Genomic DNA, 7,072 nt, shown 5'->3' with positions numbered 1-7,072 from the left:
ATTCTCGTTTATGTCTGGACGTGTTTGCCATACAGAAACATTTTTATTTGATTTTGTGTGGTGAATAGGTTTCGGGCGTGGACGGGCATATGGGTGATAATATTAAGTTTACATTAGGATAACGTTGAAATGTATCGCTTCAGTTTGAGAAGCACACTTCTCAACCGATGAACCATTCTGACGGCCCAAATTACCGTGCAGGCGCCGTGTGTTGGCTGGGTCCAATATTGGACAGTTTAATGTTTATAATGTACCCTCAGTTAAAACTGTATTTTTGAGCTTTATTCCCATATATTCTTAGGTGTTTCTTAGAAGATTATCATGTTGGTGTACGCTGATTCAAATAGTAACTGGTATTAACATTGAGCTGTCCATAGTTGGGCGTTGTTGAACTTGTGGTAACCATATAATCACAAAATAACTTTAAATGTAGGTTCAGACTGAGACAATGTCACTGAGATATGGTTAGTTGGGTATTCAGATGAAACTATTACTTAAAAAAAACTAATCCTGGTTGTATCTCTTTTTCGTTTGTATGTTACACTGTTTGATATTACTAACCGCACCGAGCCTTCATTCCGGGTGGTGAACGAACCTGAAGATGAAGAAGATGACTATACATCATGAGTGGTACCATGACCCCCTTCTCGGAACGAGTGTATTGTTAATGGACCTGGTCTACGATTCAAAGTTGGATTCTGTGATGATAAGTATCACATGAAAGGTAAAATAGATAGCATTATCTTTATTGAAATGTAAGTATTAATAAATAAATACAATAAATGGGTTAATAAACATGTTGACTAATATTATTTAACCTTAATTTTCTTTTTTCTCTATTTTTTACTCTTATCTCTCTATTTACATACAAACCAACAAATGAGCAACACGGGAATGCAGCAAACGTATCAAATGATCCCCAATGGAAATTGTTGCTGGCAGCCGAAAAACAATATAAAAATAAACATAATATACAACCGACAATATCACTGCAGGCAAGCGTGTGAAGCATGTGAATCAAATTCATCAGTACGTCACAGCAAAGGCACAGGGGCTTATGTCAGCAAAACCCCAACAAGGAAATCAAGCAAGCCAATAGGAATTTGACCTGGGCCCAGGTCAAGCAACCGCTCAGAATAGAGATTTCTCATGTTGGCCCTCTGCACCTCTGGAGGTTCCCAGGATACTTGTGTGAGTGAGCACGTGAAGAGGGACGTAACCCACAGGAGTGGGAATGAAAGCGGACATAGCTCATGCAGCACAACAAGTCGGCGTGCTGTTTTTGTTCTTCTATTTTCAGAAAAACAACAAATACTCTATCGCTCTTCTCTATTCTTTTATTCTCTTACTATCCCCTACAAATCTGAAGCTAGTGGGACTGCCTACGGGAGCAACAGGCCTGCTTGTGGAAGAAAGTCGTTATGCTATACGGTCTAGCATAGGCCACGACCAAAATTTCCGTAGATTCATACCTAGTTTAAGTGCAGATGGGCGGGTGATAGTCGGCCAGGTATGAGTTGAGCAATAACAATAACAATAACATAATGCTTCCTTATGCCTCAAAAGATTAATTCTCTGTTGTTTATAGATCTTCCATGATGAAATCAGCTGCTTCATGCAGACTGAGCAATTCTGATTTGGTATCAGATTTGTTCTGTATACAGAGGAACTGGGAGGGCTTATTAGAAACTTCTTACCAATAAATTAGCGATCTTTTAGTAAAAAAATTACATAATATTTTATTAAAATTATCCTACCCAACTATCCAACTCCGTAGAGGGCGTCGGTGAGTCGCTGGCCTTCCGTTAAGTAGATGTTACATCAACAATATCCGTCCTTTCCCCGTAACCGAGAAGATGGCGTGGCCGGCAATGGTAATTAATTGTCATGCTTTTCCTAATCTGAATTCTTATTGGATAGCTATTCATTCCCAAATAGTATTCCTTATTTAAGCAATTAGAATAAGAATGTTAAAGTAGATATATGACAGTTGCCAGTATGCAACCTACGAATTACTCGAGGAATTACTCCATTACAAACGCAACGTAACTAAAAATCTCTTTCAATCTCTATTAATTTCTTTTTCATTGACGGCGTGATGTACTCGATGTGCTATGTGACGAGAGCGCAAAAAAAAATCGAGGCCATTTTTCAACGACACGATAATAACTTATGCGCTTTTCAAATAAAACCTACCCAAACCTTTTCCTTTCTACAATCCCTGAGCAGCTCGTTCACCACAAGTGTTAAGCCCACTGGGTACCTCGAACGCACCTCGATATTTAAATTAACCTTGGCAGTTAGCGGTACACGAAAACGGACGGACTAGAGTATTAGTAAAGGAAGAAGAAATAAAAAAAAGATCGTAATTTGACACAGTGTAAACACGCTAGGAAGACAAAAGTTTAATTTACAGTATTATCATTTTTTTTTTTTTTTTTTAACTCTTTATTTGTTCCAAATTCAAAATAAATTACATTTCATTTTTAACCTAGGTGCTCTAGTTACTACAGTAACTTACCAGCCTTAATTGTTATGATATATATCTAAGTGTTTTTACATTGTTCCTGTCTTGGCAATTCAGTATTTTAAACAGGTTTTTTAAACCTGCATGTCAGTATAACAATTGATAGCTTAAAACTAAATAACTAAAACTAAATCTTATCTAAGTATAAAGGGAATTGATCGTTGCAATTGAGGATTGTAACGATTTTTGCCGGAAATTATTAATTATTTTGTTGGACATTTGTGCTAAAGTCTCAACATTCGAAATTCTATGTACTTCGGTAGTACTGTACCAGGGAGGCAACTTCAAAATCATCTTCAGAATTTTGTTCTGAATCCTTTGAAGTGCTTTTTTCCTGGTAGTGCAACAACTAGACCATATTGGCACAGCGTAAAGCATGGCCGGTCTAAAAACTTGTTTAAATATTAGAAGTTTATTCGTCAGGCAAAGCTTGGATTTCCTGTTAATAAGAGGATACAAACATTTTATATATTTGTTACATTTGGCTTGAATGCCCTCAATGTGATCTTTAAAAGTTAATTTATGGTCAAGTATTAATCCAAGATATTTCACTTGGTTTGACCAGGAAATTGGAACTCCGTTCATAGTGACTATGTGACTACTACTAGGTTTCAAAAAGGAAGCCCTGGGCTTATGTGGAAATATTATAAGTTGAGTTTTGGAAGCGTTGGGAGAAATCTTCCATTTTTGTAAATAAGAAGAGAAAATATCTAAACTTTTCTGAAGTCTGCTGCAAATAACACGAAGACTTCTTCCTTTAGCGGAAATGCCTGTGTCATCAGCGAACAAAGATTTGTGGCAACCCTGAGGCAAATCAGGGAGGTCCGAAGTGAAAATGTTATACAATATAGGCCCAAGAATGCTACCCTGAGGAACTCCTGCTCTAACAGGTAGTCGATTAGATTTGGAATTTTGATAATTTACCTGCAGAGTTCTGTCAGTTAAATAATTTTGAACTAATTTCATAATGTAAAGTGGAAAATTAAACTTTTTCAATTTAGCAATCAAACCTTCATGCCAAACACTGTCGAATGCTTTTTCTATGTCTAGAAGAGCAACTCCAGTTGAGTGGCCTTCAGATTTGTTTGAACGAATTAAATTGGTAACTCTCAAGAGTTGATGAGTAGTTGAATGCCCATGGCGAAATCCAAACTGCTCATCTGCAAAAATTGAGTTCGTATTGATGTGAAGCATCATTCTATTCAAAATTATTTTTTCAAAAAGTTTACTTATTGAAGAAAGCAAACTTATTGGACGGTAGCTAGAAGCTTCAGCTGGATTTTTATCCGGCTTCAAAATTGGAACAACTTTTGCATTTTTCCATTTATCAGGAAAGTATGCCAAATGGAAACATCTGTTAAATAATTTTACCAGGAAAGACAAGGTACTCTCTGGGAGTTTTTTGATGAGGATATAGAAAATTCCATCATCACCTGGAGCTTTCATATTTTGAAATTTTTTAGTTATAGACCTTACTTCGTCCAAATCAGTCCCCCAGGAATCATCAAAAATATTTTCCCGAGAGAAAATATTCCGAAAATCCCGAGCAACCTGATTCTCAATAGGACTAGTAAGACCCAAACTGAAATTATGGGAACTCTCGAATTGCTTAGCAAGTTTATGAGCTTTTTCCAAATTTGTGATCAAAATTTTACCACCTTCTTTAAGCGCTGGAATTGGCTTTTGAGGTTTTTTCAAAATTTTTGTGAGTTTCCAAAAGGGTTTGGAACTCGGGTCTAATTTAGAAACATTATTTTCAAAAGTTTTGTTCCTCAGGGCAGAGAATCGCTTTTTAATTTGTTTTTGCAAATCCCGCCAGATAACTTTCATGGCAGGATCGCGTGTTCTTTGAAATTGTCTCCTACGGACATTTTTAAGACGGATCAAGAGCTGAAGATCATCGTCTATTATAATTGAATCGAATTTAACCTCGCATTTTGGTACTGAGGCAGCTCTTGCTGCAACTATAGAAGTAGTCAGAGATTCAAGAGCATAATTAATTTCATCTTTGGTTTGCAAAGGAATGTTTGGATCGAAGTTATATTCCATAAATGTTCGATACTGCTCCCAATCAGCTCTATGGTAATTGAAAGTAGAGCTGTTGGGATTACAAATTATTTCTTGGGATATTTCAAAAGTTACTGGAAGGTGATCAGAACCGAAGTCAGCATGGGTAACCAATTGGCTACAAAGTTGACATGAATCAGTTAAGACCAAATCAATAGTGGAGGGATTTCTTGCAGAAGAAAAGCATGTTGGGCTGTTTGGATATTGAATAGTGTAATAACCTGCAGAACAATCATCAAACAGAATATTACCATTGGAATTGCTTTGAGCATTATTCCATGAGCGGTGTTTTGCATTAAAATCACCAATAATGAAGAATTTAGACCTATGACGGGTAAGTTTCTGGAGGTCACCCTTGAGAAAATTCTTTTGCTGGCCTACGCATTGGAATGGCAAATAAGCAGCTATAAACGTAAGTTGTCCAAATTTTGTTTCAACAGAAACTCCCAAAGTTTCAAAAACTTTGGTTTCAAATGAAGAAAGAATTTTATGCTTGATTCGTCTATGAATAATGATGGCAACGCCACCACAGGGTCCATCAAGACGATCATTTCTATAAATCAAGTAATTTGCGTCCTTCTTAACCTTATGGTCAGGTTTAAGGAACGTTTCAGTTATAACGGCAATATGCACGTTATGAACTCTCAAAAAATTAAATAGCTCGTCTTCATTATCTTTAAGAGATCGAGCATTCCAATTTAAAATGTTTAATGCTTTAAAATCCATTACTGAATTTTAAAGTCATGACAATATTATTAGCAAATTTTACTCCAGTTTGAATAGCATCAAACATGGAGTTAGATTTAAGCATATCAGAAATCATGTCAATTAATGAATTCTGTAAAAATTCCATTTTAGGGGCAGTAATGCTTCCTAAGTCAAAATTGTCAAAATTTCCGTTAGAACGTTGGTTAGTATTTTGATTTCTACCCGCTGCAATAGCAGCATAGGTAGCTCCATTAACTCGCTGAACATTGTTAGCAGCGAGGGGAGTAGGTACAGATGAAACATTTGAAGCAGGGGTGATATTTGTACCTACGGGTACGAATGTAGAATTTGTTCCTCGCTGACCGTTGTTACCAGCAGAGGAATTTGTACCTGGTCGGAAACGTGAAGCGTTTCTTACCTGTCGGTTAGAACGAGATTGTAGGATCGCTTTGCGAGTCTTACATTCCCAAAAATTGGATTTGTGGTTTTCACCACAATTTGAACATTTAAATTTCTTAGGATTCTCCTTCACAGGACAGTCGTCCTTTGCGTGAGAGGAATCACCACAATTCATGCATTTAGCTGGCATGTAGCAATTTTTAGTTCCGTGACCCCATCCCTGGCACTTACGGCACTGAGTGAGGTTTTGGAAATTTCCTCCAGTCTTCCTGAAGTGTTCCCACTTCACTCGGACATGGAGCATAAGGCTAGCTTTTTCTAAGGCCTTAAGGTTGTTTAGTTCACTAGACTTGAAGTGAACTAAATAAAAATCATTAGAAATCCCGTTGCGCGAATCGCCAGGACGGGATTTCATTTTCATTTTGATTACTTGGAGTGGCACAACTCCAAGTAATTTTGCCAGTTCATCTTTGATCTGATCCAGGGATTCACCACTGGGCAGTCCTTTCATGACAACCTTGAACACACGTTCAGTTTTGGTGTCGTAAGTAAAAAATTTGTGCTTCTTCTCCGTAAGATACTTGAGAAGACATTTAAATCCGTCCAAGGTTTCAGCCAATACACGGCATTCACCCCGACGTCCAATTTGTAGTGAAAACTTAACTTTCACGAAATTCAAAAGTTCCATGCGAAGAGCATGGAAATCGGTAGTGGTTATCACAATAGGGGGAATCTTTTCTTTCTTGGCATTAAGCCGGGAAAGTTTACTAGAATTTTTCTTGGATGATGGATCATTCTCATCATCCGTGAGCAAATCAAATTGATTACTCAAATTAATTTCATCAGAAGGGGGGTCAAGAGTTTGCCCCTTTCTTTTGCGTTTAGGCGCCATGGCGGCAGTAAATTTTTATCCAAATCAACTTCCAAGCAGATTACTATAAGAATCTGAAGGATCGAAGAGGAATTTTCCAAATCGATATCCAAGAAGGATTACCTCGGGTAGGGTCCAAACAAGGATCGAAGAGGAATAAGAGAAGTTGAAGAAGGTAGAAAATTTTTACAGGTTGAGCACTGAAAAGTGCGATTATGCGATTATGCAAATCGACTTCCAAGCAGATTACTATAAGAATCTGAAGGATCGAAGAGGAATTTTCCAAATCGATATCCAAGAAGGATTACCTCGGGTAGGGTCCAAACAAGGATCGAAGAGGAATAAGAGGAGTTGAACAAGGTAGAAAATTTTTACAGGTTGAGCACTGAAAAGTGCTGTTTAAATTTGTTGTAGCTTTAGGTAGTAGTAACACTTCCTTAAGCAAAAAGCAAATAGATCCGCACGGCAAGAGAGCACGATGCGGACTGAAGTATTATCAT

This window comes from Ochlerotatus camptorhynchus, unplaced genomic scaffold (genome assembly GCF_037179485.1).
Source record: "Ochlerotatus camptorhynchus isolate MF236.1 unplaced genomic scaffold, CSIRO-AGI_Acam_v1.1 ptg000696l, whole genome shotgun sequence".
NCBI classification, from domain to species: domain Eukaryota; kingdom Metazoa; phylum Arthropoda; class Insecta; order Diptera; family Culicidae; genus Ochlerotatus; species Ochlerotatus camptorhynchus.
Note: the sequence above shows the minus strand (reverse complement) of the source record.